This window comes from Drosophila gunungcola, unplaced genomic scaffold (assembly GCF_025200985.1).
Source record: "Drosophila gunungcola strain Sukarami unplaced genomic scaffold, Dgunungcola_SK_2 000081F, whole genome shotgun sequence".
Lineage (NCBI taxonomy): Eukaryota > Metazoa > Arthropoda > Insecta > Diptera > Drosophilidae > Drosophila > Drosophila gunungcola.
The window spans coordinates 311,026-323,396 of NW_026453243.1; the positions used below are offsets into that span (position 1 = coordinate 311,026).

Below are 12,371 nucleotides of genomic sequence, written 5' to 3' on the forward strand. Positions count from 1 at the left end.
ATGCTTTCTTACGATAAAAAAATTTTTTTTTTGTTATTACGGCCAAACTTAGTCCTATATAGTAGAAGTTTTTAAGGAAGAAGGAATATATAATCTAAGTTTTTGCAGTATCCCATTTGTTTTACCATTCTTTCTGTGAGTTAAAAATTATACCAAATTGTTTTTGAAATAATTGAATTGAAAGAGTAAGGTAACATAAGTGAAAGCTATCTTGGCGCTGATTTGCCGTCCAAATCGGCAGCGTTTTGGCATCTCTGATCCGTAGAACTAGCCAACTGCAGCTGCGTTTGCCGTCGTCGTCGTAGCCGCTTGCCCATCGTCAATTTTTATTTTATTTATTTTGCTGCGGCTTGTGTGTGTGCAGTGTTTTTTTTATTGTTTTTCTTTTTATTTTTTTTTTTTTTTTGCTCTATCGTTACTCGTTTTCATTTCGCCTGCTGCGGTTTCAGTTGTCATTTTACTACAGCCGCTGTTAGTTAGTTATTTGTGTGCGTCGTCGCGCGTTTCCCAGCAAATAAGACTGCAACGCGAAGTTTGAGCCACACCAGCAGCGGTAACATCTGCAGCAGAACGCAGCAACAGCAGCAACATCCTTCTTGGGCGTGCGCGCGCGTTTAGAAACGCGCGCAAATATCGCTTAGCGTTAGTTATATTTTTTCTTGTGATTTTTGCATGTTCTATTTGCTAACTTTGCTGCTGTTTTCAGTCGCTATCGCGATCTTCTCAAGGCTGCACGCGTTTTCTGCTGACGTCGCCGTTTGCGTCGCTGCCGCGTCGTCATCGCGTCTGTGTCGCGTCTACGTGTTCAAAGGCAGAAATTCCTTTCAGTTCGTGCCGTTCGCTTTCATAATTCCCCCTAATTATCCGCCGCACATTTAATATTTTATATACAAATTTTTTTTTTTTTTCGGTGTTTGTGTAATGTGCAGAAAAGGCGAGCACACAAGAAATAAACGCCACGTTTGAAATGCATGCATAACGCGTATATAAAGTTCAAGGAAGTCCAAAAGGCCAACACATGCATATCCCAAGGAAATATATTGAGGGAAAATAACAAAAAATAAAAAATCATACCGTAAACTGATCTTGGTTTCTGTGTTATACTTATCTAAGCAAAGAGCGGTTATTATTTTTGTTCTACTTTGCCGCTGCCTGCTGCATAAGCAAACAGGGTGAGTCAAACGTCTCTCGATCTCACACACGGCGTATACGCGATGCGTCAAGCATACGCAGTGTGGGCATTGGAAATATGGCAGTTACGTAAAGATTTTCTACAGTTCATGCATTTTGCGGCTGCGAAACTCATATCAGTGATTGTAATTGAAATACAAATGTTTTTACTTATTAAGGATGGATATTTTTGAAAAGCGTAGTTAAAAATTTTTTGTAGTTTGTGTTATATTTTTAATGTTTAATATTGTTTTAAAGATTCTCTTAACATTTCTTTAAACATTTTATGGCGAATGAATTAAGATAAAAAAATATTTGAGGTAAATATTTTAAAATAGTATTTAATACAAATTCAACTAATTTTGTTTTGCAATTTATTGGATTTTTATTAATTCGAAGAACCTGAAATAAAAGAAATGTATATTACCATTCTTTGTTATATTTTAAGGCAATACAATCAAAGAACGATTCCTTACTTGTCTAATTTTTTTTATATTGAATGGCAGACTTTCTGTCGTGGTGCTAAAGCGCAAATGCCTTGAACTATAGCAAAAAAAAAATTGCCTTTTTTTGTTGGAGTATGTACTAGTATTTTTAGTGTTGTTGCTATTATTATTATTATTATTGCCGGCTTTGGCTTTATCAGTCATTTGCTTGTGTATTATCAGTCTAAAGAGCCGTAAAGCAAAAGCAGGCTGACAAAAAAAAATTGAAAACGCCTGAAATTCAATTAGAAACAAAACTCGCACAGCGGAGAAATTGTTTGGAATTGCATATATGCAAGTGCTCAGCCGTTTTGGCGATAAACGCTGCCGCAATTTTTTTTGCTATTTTTTGTTTTTTTTTTTTGTTTTTGCCGCTGATAACGCGAAGGCAAAGTGCGCCCGTGTAGGCGTTTGTGGGAAGGACCAAGGTCACGGCATGCGTGTGCGATAAGCGAAGAAAGCGTATGGACGAGGGACAAATCAGGTGAATGCTATACATATATTCACCTCTGCGTTTCACGCTTTGTATATAATACTAAACGTATTTGGAAGTGCTTTTTAATCTGACAGAGGCACTTAAATGTGTACTAAAAATTGGCAATCTGACATGGGAACTAATTCTTTGGAATCTATTTATGTATATACCTTTAAACGTCCATATCTGCAAACATGGAGTTTACTCCATAAATCGAACTAACTTGATTTTTGGCTTGAGAATGTGGATTGGAATCCTTAGCTCCTCAGGCCGACTAAAATTATTTGGAACACACTCCCCATATCCAATTTATTAATAAAATATATTAATATTAACCCCTACAAATTAGGTTTAAATACTGATATTGATTAGCAGAACAACATGTTATTTAAAAGGTTTATTTATTTAATTTATTTTCCAATGACTTGAGCCAAAATTACTTTGATTTTTAGCTTGAGAATATGAGTTGGACTCATTAGTTCCTGAGACACTGAGCCTTTCCTTTTTTTGAGGGATATTTCAGTGTTTTTGCCCTGCTTAATGCAGCGCAACGAATTGCGGCGAGCGGCAAAAAAGCTTTTCATCAGCCCACAGCCAACAAACAACTAGCAACAACAATACCAACAACACACCCATAGACAGCAACAACGTAGCAACAACAACAACAATACAAAAAAAAAAAAAAAAAAAAAAAAAAAAAAGCGGCAAAAACAACAGCAACAGGAGCATGAAAAACATTTTCCCACGATTTGAGTGCGGCGACGATGACGTTCGTCACCTAGAGAGGAAAAACCGCCCCCCATTCGCCCCCAAAACCCCCCCACCACCCATTTGAAATTGCCTCTCCCACTCTGTCTCATCTAAATGCAGACGCCTTTCAATTCTTCTGGTGCTTCCCTTTTATTTCCCCGGCTACAATCTCTTTCTTATTTCGAGGCTAAAACACGGCGTAGATTGATTCGCATTTCCCTTTTTCGGTATGCAAAATTATGGGGAGCCATGCGAAAAAAAAACTTAAAAAAGAAAAGGGTCTGGAAACTGGCAGAGAATTTTATTTTGATTTTAGCAGCCTTGCGTCAAGTATTCAAAATTAATTATTAGTTTTATATGATGAGCTTAACATAAATAATAATTAGTGTTTCCTTAATCTTCAAAAATAATGACATCAAATGGTAGTCGGTCTAAATTAATGTGACCAAATATTTATAAGTGGTTTCGAAGTGACCAAATATTTATTAAATGTTCTAAAGTGACCAAAATACTTTAATTGCAATTAACTGTGATTAAGTTGGCGGCATAAACGTTTTCGAACCAACCATTTTCTCCACCCCCTTTAACTGCCCCCCATTCGCGTTCATTCGTCATTCGCTGCGATGGGTGTGGGAAAGTGGGCGGAGCAAAAAAAATGTAGCCGCTGTTTTCTTCGCCCACACCGCATTGCTCGTATGATGGCTCTTCGTGTTTTGTTCGCTGTCTAGCCCTTCCCCCTGCCCTTCCCCATCCCGCTTTTCCCGTGTTTCTCCCCTGCCGTGTGTTTTAGTTGTAATTGCATTTGTACAACACCAGCAACAACAATTGCAGCTGGGTCACTGCAAATACAAATATATGCATTGAAATTGTTGTTACCTTCGCCATGCGACACGCGCTTAAATTGAATTGGATCATATCTTTTTTTCCTCCCCACATTTGTGTGGCGTTTGTAAATTACAGGCCACGCCTTTCCTTTCTCCCTATTTTTTGCCACTCCCACTCGCCCTCAAAAACGGAGCTGGTCACACTTTTCAGGCCACTAGCAAATGCATAAAAAAAGAGAAAGAAAAGTGATTTTTCTTGGCTTGCTTTTGGCCATGAGGTGTCCATTAGTTCATTAGCCACAATTGACTGCTGACAGGAGATACTCTCATTTTGCGTACTCCAGCTAACGAAATGAAAAGGGTTGACTAGAAATATATACATTTAGGTTTTCATAATAACTACTATGTTTATAATTTATGGCATACCAAATCAACAGTTATTTTTTGCTTCTTTTTATGATTTAACTAGTTATAAAGTGTAAATTACAAAACGTTAAAAAACGAATTTATTAATTATTAATTAATAATATATAAAACAAATATTATAAGAAAAGTGCGGTGAGTTAAATTAAGTGCGAAAATTTCATAAGAATATTCAAAACAGTTCCTTAAAAAATAATGCAAATTAATAACTTCGCCTTGATAAGCTGATAATTCCATATTAAACTTAGTTTTTAAATCTGAGTTAAAGTCAAAATCACGTGATGCTGCAATAGTAGTAGAAGTATATCATTGATAAACTAATAAACCTAAAGAGCCTTTCTTGGATTTCGAACAAATTTTAAGCTAGGGCAACAAATCAAAGTTCTGGAGTTATAGAACTCGTTATTGGAGCTGCTGCCGCTGTCATTATGAATGAGCTTAATCAATTTCGCAGAGCGGCAAGGCGAGAAGGCCATTGTTGCTGGCCATTGGTTGCTGACAGGTCGCAAGTGTTTGCACTTGACTCCGCACCATGGGCCTTTTGTGCCCCTGTCTTGGCACTTCCAATGGCCATTCTCATTGCCATTTCCATTCCCATTCGCAAACCCATTGGCATTGCCAGTGCGATTGCGATTGCAATTCCAATTCCGATTCTGAATTGAATTGCCGCTTAATTGCAGAGCATGGGGCCTTATACAGTGGCCATTATCTTGGGGTCCATGGATGTCCATGGATGAAATGCTGGCCAAGATCGTTTCGGTTTCCCCACAAAGACTGTCTGTTCTGTCGGCCTTTTGTCGGAACCCGCTTGATTGATTGTCTATTAATAAGAGTGGCCATATTCATCTTCATTTTGCCTCACAAACTTAATATTAATTTTTTCTCTTCTTTCCTTTTCGTTGCAGGTGAGTTTTGTGCCGAATGCGGAAATTTCTCTAATATAATGTGTAATTTGGGTAAGCCTGGGAATGATGATTTCCTTTAAGCTAAAGTGTAGGCATATTTAATTATGAGGCTTCAGGGTTTATCATAAAATTTGTTGTAATTTAAAAAGCTGTTTAATTTAGTACAGATAAATAAATGCAATTTATTTAAAAGAATTTACTAAAAATTTAAAAATATGCCTTTTGTTGTTTTCTTATAAATTTTCAAAAGATCTAATCCATTAAATAATTTAAATTAGGAAAATATTTAAATATTATCAAATTTATACATAAAATATTTAATATTTATTTGTATAAAACATAGATTAAAAAAACTTTTTTTCAATTAAATATGTTACTATTTATTTTTGTATATATCTTGGAGTGATCTAATTAAACTCAAGAAATTTTATTTTTGAGAAACCCTACGGAACAATAAAACATCTGCCATACTTTCTCCACCCAACCCCTAAAATAACTTTCACTAACGGTAGAATACGACTTGGTTATTAAACAAGAAAAAAAACACAAATCTTCACTATCTTTCATTTCCTTTGTTGATAGATTGATCTGGACTAATATGAAGCGACAACTTTCTCCGGGGGTTAGGAACCTAACGGTCCGTTTACAGTTAGGCAACAGCTGGTCTCCGCTTTCTTCTCCTAAAAGTCACGCGCCAAGAAACTTTCACTAGACTAAAACCAAGAGGGGTTTCCCTACGGCCAAAAGGGTTTCAATTTTAAGGCACTTCTTCTCCTCTGGCAGGCTCGTCTGATAGAAATCTTCGGTTAAGAAATTTGGGTCAACAAAACGAAACGACAAACAGCTGCCAACGGCAATGAAACGAACGCATTTAAGACAAGGATTCCAGGCCATAAAAATTAAAAAACGAGACAGATACCGAAACAGAAGTCAGCAGGTAACATCCTCAGAAAAACAAAACAGAGGCCCCCTTCCGGTTTTTATGTTTTGTTTCACTTTTAAGCTGAAATTTATTTTTGGCACGCGCGAATTTCAAAGAACAATTTGCAGCTGGCTGGTAAAAAAACAACAACCAAATAAAACAAAAACACAAAGCGATAAAACAAATTTGGTGGAAAACGGATCCTCTGATATCAGACTTAATGAGCCTTCGGTTTACTTTTTCGGAATAATCGCACCCGTAATTCTTTTTTATAACAAAGATCCTTTTTTACATATGTTATCAACTTAAAATACATTGCTTGAGTAAAGCTATGCAAGCAATAGATTTATTTAACTATTAAAGAGGAAAAAATAATTAAGACTGTTCCATTGGTTATATTCTTTAAAACATGAAAAAAAAGAGGACTTGAGAATTATAAGCACCTTTTGAATTGTTTCATTCCGCGGTTCCCAGTGATAAACTATATCGCATTTGTTGAAATACATCCAAAAAAAAGGCGAAATGTCATTAGCTGGAAATCGAGTGGAAAATGTTCTCGGTGACCGTTAGTAATAGTTTTTCCGCCTATCGCCGGCACATTCCAATGCCGTTCCGTTCCATTCCATTCCAATTTGCAGCGGACATGTTAAAAGCATTAATCAATCATACGTTCGTACGTGTGTATGTACGCGCAGCCAATGTATTTGGTGGATATATGTTCCTGCCTTGATCTGGGGCGTTATCTGGCCTAATGAAGCATAATTTGTATCCCGAACTCGATCGGCGGTGGGAACGAGAGGGCGAAAGGTGAGAGGGAGATGGAGATGGACAGAGGATAGACCACGAGGACGATTCATCTTTTAATTACCGCGTTGAAAGCCAGTATTTTTCATCGCCGCATCGATATGTACTGCCCCCCTATTTCGTTCGGATGCTGTGCTACTCCTCTGGATTTTTTAAGCCGAGATGGTTAACCCACGCATGCCTGAGCAATTTAGTGTGTTAAGGCTTTTGCACTAAAATAAATCTACGGCGATTTGTTTGTTTGCACAAGCTGCCGGCTGTTTGCCGCTCCCCCTGCTTTTCCTTTTATTTATTTTTTTTTTTTTGCTCGCCGTTAACTGCCCGGGGGCCTACACTAAATATAACAGTCTCTATGCCAAGTTGTACCCGGCGTACACTCCACTCCACACCTCCCTCATCTATTTACCCCTCAGCCGGGTGTTATTTATCATAAAAAATTGCTCAGATTTGTTTTGCGACGGGCAAAGACATGACGCTCATTTGTTAGAGCAACGGCAAAAGTGCAGCAGACCCGAAGCTTTCTCTCAGCTGCAGTGCGGAGTTTGCCTTTTTACAGATACCCTCGCTGAAAACCAGGGTATCGCAGATCATGTATGTTCTTCATGCATTTTTCAAAGTTGCAAAAAAAAAGGCAACAAAATGCTATACAAATTCGTTTAATTGACACAATTTTGGGAAGTGATGATGAAATGCAATAATGTGACAGCACGTTGAGTTCGTTATAAAATTTCCAATCGATTGGCATTCAAGGCTGAAAAATTTCATTTTTCACAAAAATTGGGCAAAACATAAAATTTTTCATTTCTTATTCTTAGCATTACACTATTATATGTTCTGTTTTGTTTGCAAAATCAATCTGTGTTTTAATTAGGGGAGTTTCTAATTGTATTGCATTTTGACCATGAATTAGTCATTTTTTTTTTTAGAAACATTGGTAAGGGTATGCAAAGTTGCCTTTTATTCCTTACTTTTTGGTTCTTTCTTTGCTGGCATTGCCTCATCAACTTGTGGTTGCACTTGTGCATTGCTGCAGCGCCACCTCTCCGTGCCCCACCTCTCTATCCCGTCAGCATGTGTTCTCATTATTATTAATGTTGCCGCCGTCTTTCCTTGCACGGCCCAAAGTTCAACGCAAATATAATCTGTCAAATAATTTATCAGTGTTTGCTGATGATGATGCTCAGCACTCATTTTTCTATAGCTCCTGAAGAGCCTTCTGTGAACACGATGGTGATCGAGCGCAGAAGGAAATCCACTTCTGTATTGAACTCCCTTCTGTTTGCACAAATCTCAAGGCCAGAAAGAATCAGAAAAAAGTTGGGAACTTGTTGGGGTTAGAAATGGAGATCTTTCTATACATACTAAAACACTAAATGGTAAATTTGAATCGCTGTACTTTAAAATACTATATTAGTAATAAATTGGAATAAATTCATTATTATTGTTATATATTTTGTAAGGGAGTAGACAACATAATTTAACTTCAAAGTTCTTAACACAAAAAGGTTAACTTCAAGAGTTAAATTATATCTTAAGAGAAACCTTTGGTGATATATTAATTTTTTTTAATTTTTTATAAGGCATGTTATACTTTTTCGTCAATATTAAGGGTACAATTGTATCATTTTTTGTCGTAGTGAAAATTAAAAGCCTTATCAAAGTATATCCGAGGCACCTAAACATTCTTATAATTGCTCTGGGTGTAACAAACTAATTGACAACGCAAAGTTTTCAGTGCAGTTTTTTCGCCTTTGTTGTCAACGCTTTCGCTCTTGTTCTGCTTTTGCGTTTTGCAAAAATGCTTTCAATTGTTTGTGGCTGTATTTTGGCTCGATCGGCAACATCGATGACAGGCATTTGTGTGAGTTTAGTTTTCCTTTTATTTATATAAATTGTATTTTTTGTTGTTGTTGTTGTTTTATTCAGTATTTGAGTGTGTGCCTGTTTTTGCTCTCAAAAAGAAACGATTAAATTATCTCAAGGTTGCACGCGCGCCTTTTGCGCTTCCTTTTTGCTTTTATTTCGAAATCTTTGAAATTTCATCACGGTTTTGTGTTTTTTCATTCCCGGTTTTAAGTGTTTCCCTTTTTGGCCTACAGACCCAGATATCTTTTGGTTTTTTTTGGATTTCTTTTTTTTTTTTGTTGGCCTGATGCAGCAGCAACAGAACCAGTTAATTTGTATTCCCTGTTTTTCTTTTGTTTTTTTTTTGTGCCCCCGTCTTCATCTCGGCCACCTGTTGCCCTTTTTGGCCCAATCGATTTATCGCTGTTAACCCGCCAGCAATCGCAGCCTCACAATCAGAATCGTGCTGCTCGTCCGCCCCCGTGCCACACCCCCTTTTTTCTGAACGTACACCGTGTGAATTATGATATTACAAGGTGAACGCTGCTGTTTCTGTATTTTTTCTTTATATATTTCTTTTCTGCTGACCGCTTGCCGGCAACAACAACATGTTGCTGCTGTGGCAGCAATGATGTTGCTGCCTGGTCACGTGCTCTTTTGATATTCTGCGGCGAACAGGTGTCGGGTGTTGGTTGTCCGAAGGCTCGTGTTTGTGTATTAATATATATTTTTATCGGCAGGGATTTGTGTTTATAGCGGGAGCCGAAACAATTTTAATGGCCTTCCAGGTGTCAACAGCAATCGGTCGTGAAATTGTAGCAAGTCAACACAGCATTCCTAGCGGTAAGCTATCATATAACAAACTGCAATTCCATCAGCAACACAAGCAGCAGCAGCTGCTGCTGCAGATAAGAATATCATAACATGATCTGATCATCAGCAAAGGAGCAAAATATTTCAAGTGCAGCAGCAATACTAGAAATTCTTCAACAGCAACAATGCAACTGTGAAAAGTCCCAGGAAATATATATACGTTCAAGGCATTCTAACTGGGCCCACGCATAAAACACTGCAAGAAAATCTCAAGTGTTCGTTCATTTTGCTAACGATGCGCGCGTGTCAGCAACATGTTGCTGCTGTGCCCTGTCGTTGGTGTTGCTCTTGCTGTTGCTGTTGCTGTTGTCGTTTGTATCATTAGTCAAAGAAACCAAGTCAGGGGCTGGCAATCAGCAAGCCCGTATGTTGGCCAAATCAATTGCTGTTGCTCCTCATGTTGCTGCTGTTGTTGGAACTACTGTTGCTGTTGCTGCTGCCGCTGCTGCTGCTGCTGCTGTTGCTCCTGTTGATTGTGTCAACGACAACAGCGGCTGCAGCAACAATAGACTTAAGTCTAGTCATGATTCATGGACATGCTGCAGTTTTCTATTTAGCTGTGGGGAAAAAAGGAGGGCGAAGGTGCAACACCCACACAAAGATGCAACACACGCTAATTGTGTGTGAAAGCAGCAGCAACAGCAGCAGCAGGAGCAGCAGCAGCATCAACAGCAGCATACGCCCACGTGGCCAGAAAAGGGGGGCGGGGGCATTTGGCATTTCCATTTTTCCACCATTTTCCATGGCATATTTAGCATTCGCAGCGGCAACAGAAGTAACAGCAGCAACAGAAGCAACAGCAGCAGACACAACGCAATCATAACCATAAAAAGTTGCTCATTTTCTTGGCATTTTTTGGCTCTTTTGGATATTTTTGCTATTTTCGGGGCTTTTTGGCGACTATTTTGAATGAGAAAAGCGCCAACTGCTTTTGGCCACTTTTGGTCAGCAGTCAGGCGGCCAAAAAAGGAGCTTGTAAGTGCTACTGTTTCCACCGGCAACGGTAAAAATGCCGCATAATTTACGCAAAAAGCGGCGGCGGCAGCACCAGCATTCGCCACAAAAATGAAACAAAAACTTTTTGCAATGCGCTTTTCACTTTTTTCACAAATGGCCATGCAAATTACAAGACACATTAGCCCGGCTCTCCTGCGACAATCCTACGCCTGCCAGCCGCCTAACCCCAAAAATGGGAGCAACAGCAACAGCAAAACGGAAATGCGACAACAGCAGCAACAATCACAACCAGCAACCAACATACAACAACCACAAGAAACGAGCAGAAATGTGTTTTACAGCAGCTGCCAAGTGTAGCCACCGAAATGGATTGTTTTAGGCCAGAGTTGCCACCTGTTGTTCATACACGGAAATCTAGAATTTTTTCTTTATTGGTTGACCAAAAAAGGTCAAAACATAAAAATAGTAGTTTAAAAAAAAACTTAAAATTAAGGAACAAAATAAAAATTACTCCAAGGTCACATTTTATTTAAGTTTAAGCATTAAGAATTAAGAATTAGTATCATATTTTTTCTTCATTAAATTGTGAGCAAATAAAGTTGAAGACGGACAGAAAACTTAATTTTTGAACATGTAGGAGTTTTTTATAAAATTGTTCTTACCCAAGACTCTTCTTAAAATACATTAACTTCTATACTTTTGTCAAAAAACAATCTGTTTTATTCAACAAAAATCAACAAAAATGAATATTAGTTTTATGTCAAATATTGCAATACGATGTTGACAACCCTGTAACTTAGCATGGCTACTTATTGGTGTCCACTGACGGAGACCTGAGACCCCAAAATCGAGACTCAGTCCCAAAACTCAGGCTGAAACTTAAAGCCGGCTGCCTTGGCGTTTGCATCCAGCGTTTGTTTGTCGTCTTGGAGCGTTTGGAATGTTTAGTTAACCGTAAGCAGTCGCAATGCGCCCGCGCCATTTTGGCATTGATTGCTGGCCAAGGAAACTCTCAAACACACACTATGCATATTTAAGAAAAATTTTAGTTTATATTATTTTGAAAAAGAACAAACATTTTAAGAGGCAAAAATGTGATTTATTTATTTCTTTTGATACATGCCAGAGCTTTCAGTTTTCTTTACCTATTTTTTTGCTTCAAAGAACTCTGTTTGTTACTTACTTGAAAAGGATATCCATTAAATTAAATTAGAATAACAAAAATATCTAAAACTGTATTTTCTGTACAGTATTAAAATTAAATAAATTAAATCGATCACATATTTTTTTATGTGTACAAGCACAAACACATCCCAGGCGAGTCAGTGGAGCGTGAATAACATTTGGTAATCATGGCACAAACACGAAAATGCATTAACCAAAATTGTGATCATAAATTTTCAATCGACACGCGGCGGGTGCTGTTCCTCCCCTTAACCCCTTGTAGCCGCTTTGGCCCACCTTTTGGGCCCCTTTAACCCTCTCCTTTCAATTGCCATGAATGACTTGAGTGGACCAAACCAAACCAAAAGCTTTGAACTGGACTAGAAGACGGAAGACTTGGGACTATCTGGCCACGTATTTCTCTCATTTTATTTTTCTTTTTCGGGCCCCAAGCATTTCTTTATCCCCACATGCGAGGATTGTTGCAATTGCAACAGCAACAGCAGCAACTGTTGCTGCAGCTGCGCACATTCTTGGCCAGAGAAAGTTTTGTTGTTGCTGCCGTTGCACAAGTGGCAGTAGTTGCATTTTGCAGTTGGCGGTTTGGGTCAGTTAAATGGCAAAGGCTGCCAAAAAGCTGGAAAGGGGAGGGGAGGTGTTGCAGTTGGGCTATCAAAAACCATGCGTGGGTGCCGCGGAAAATGATGAAGCTAAAGAGCTGGATCCGGTAAATATTTGCCCAACTTTGACCGAGCCAAACGACGCGAAAGGAAA

The 12,371-nt window shown here is 38.3% G+C and overlaps 1 long non-coding RNA gene across 3 annotated transcripts in view; it reads left to right on the forward strand.

Moving 5' to 3' along the window:
* The first annotated feature begins 427 nt into the window (after nucleotides 1-427).
* LOC128264857 (uncharacterized) overlaps nucleotides 428-12,371 on the forward strand; it is a 35,813-nt gene continuing 23,869 nt past the window's right edge. Inside the window, exons 1-2 of one of the 3 annotated variants that reach the window (XR_008268778.1) lie at nucleotides 428-642; nucleotides 707-1,172. This is a non-coding gene — a long non-coding RNA (uncharacterized LOC128264857). The remainder of the gene's footprint in view (nucleotides 643-706; nucleotides 1,173-12,371) is intronic. The other 2 variants (XR_008268777.1, XR_008268779.1) reach the window with 2 other exon arrangements.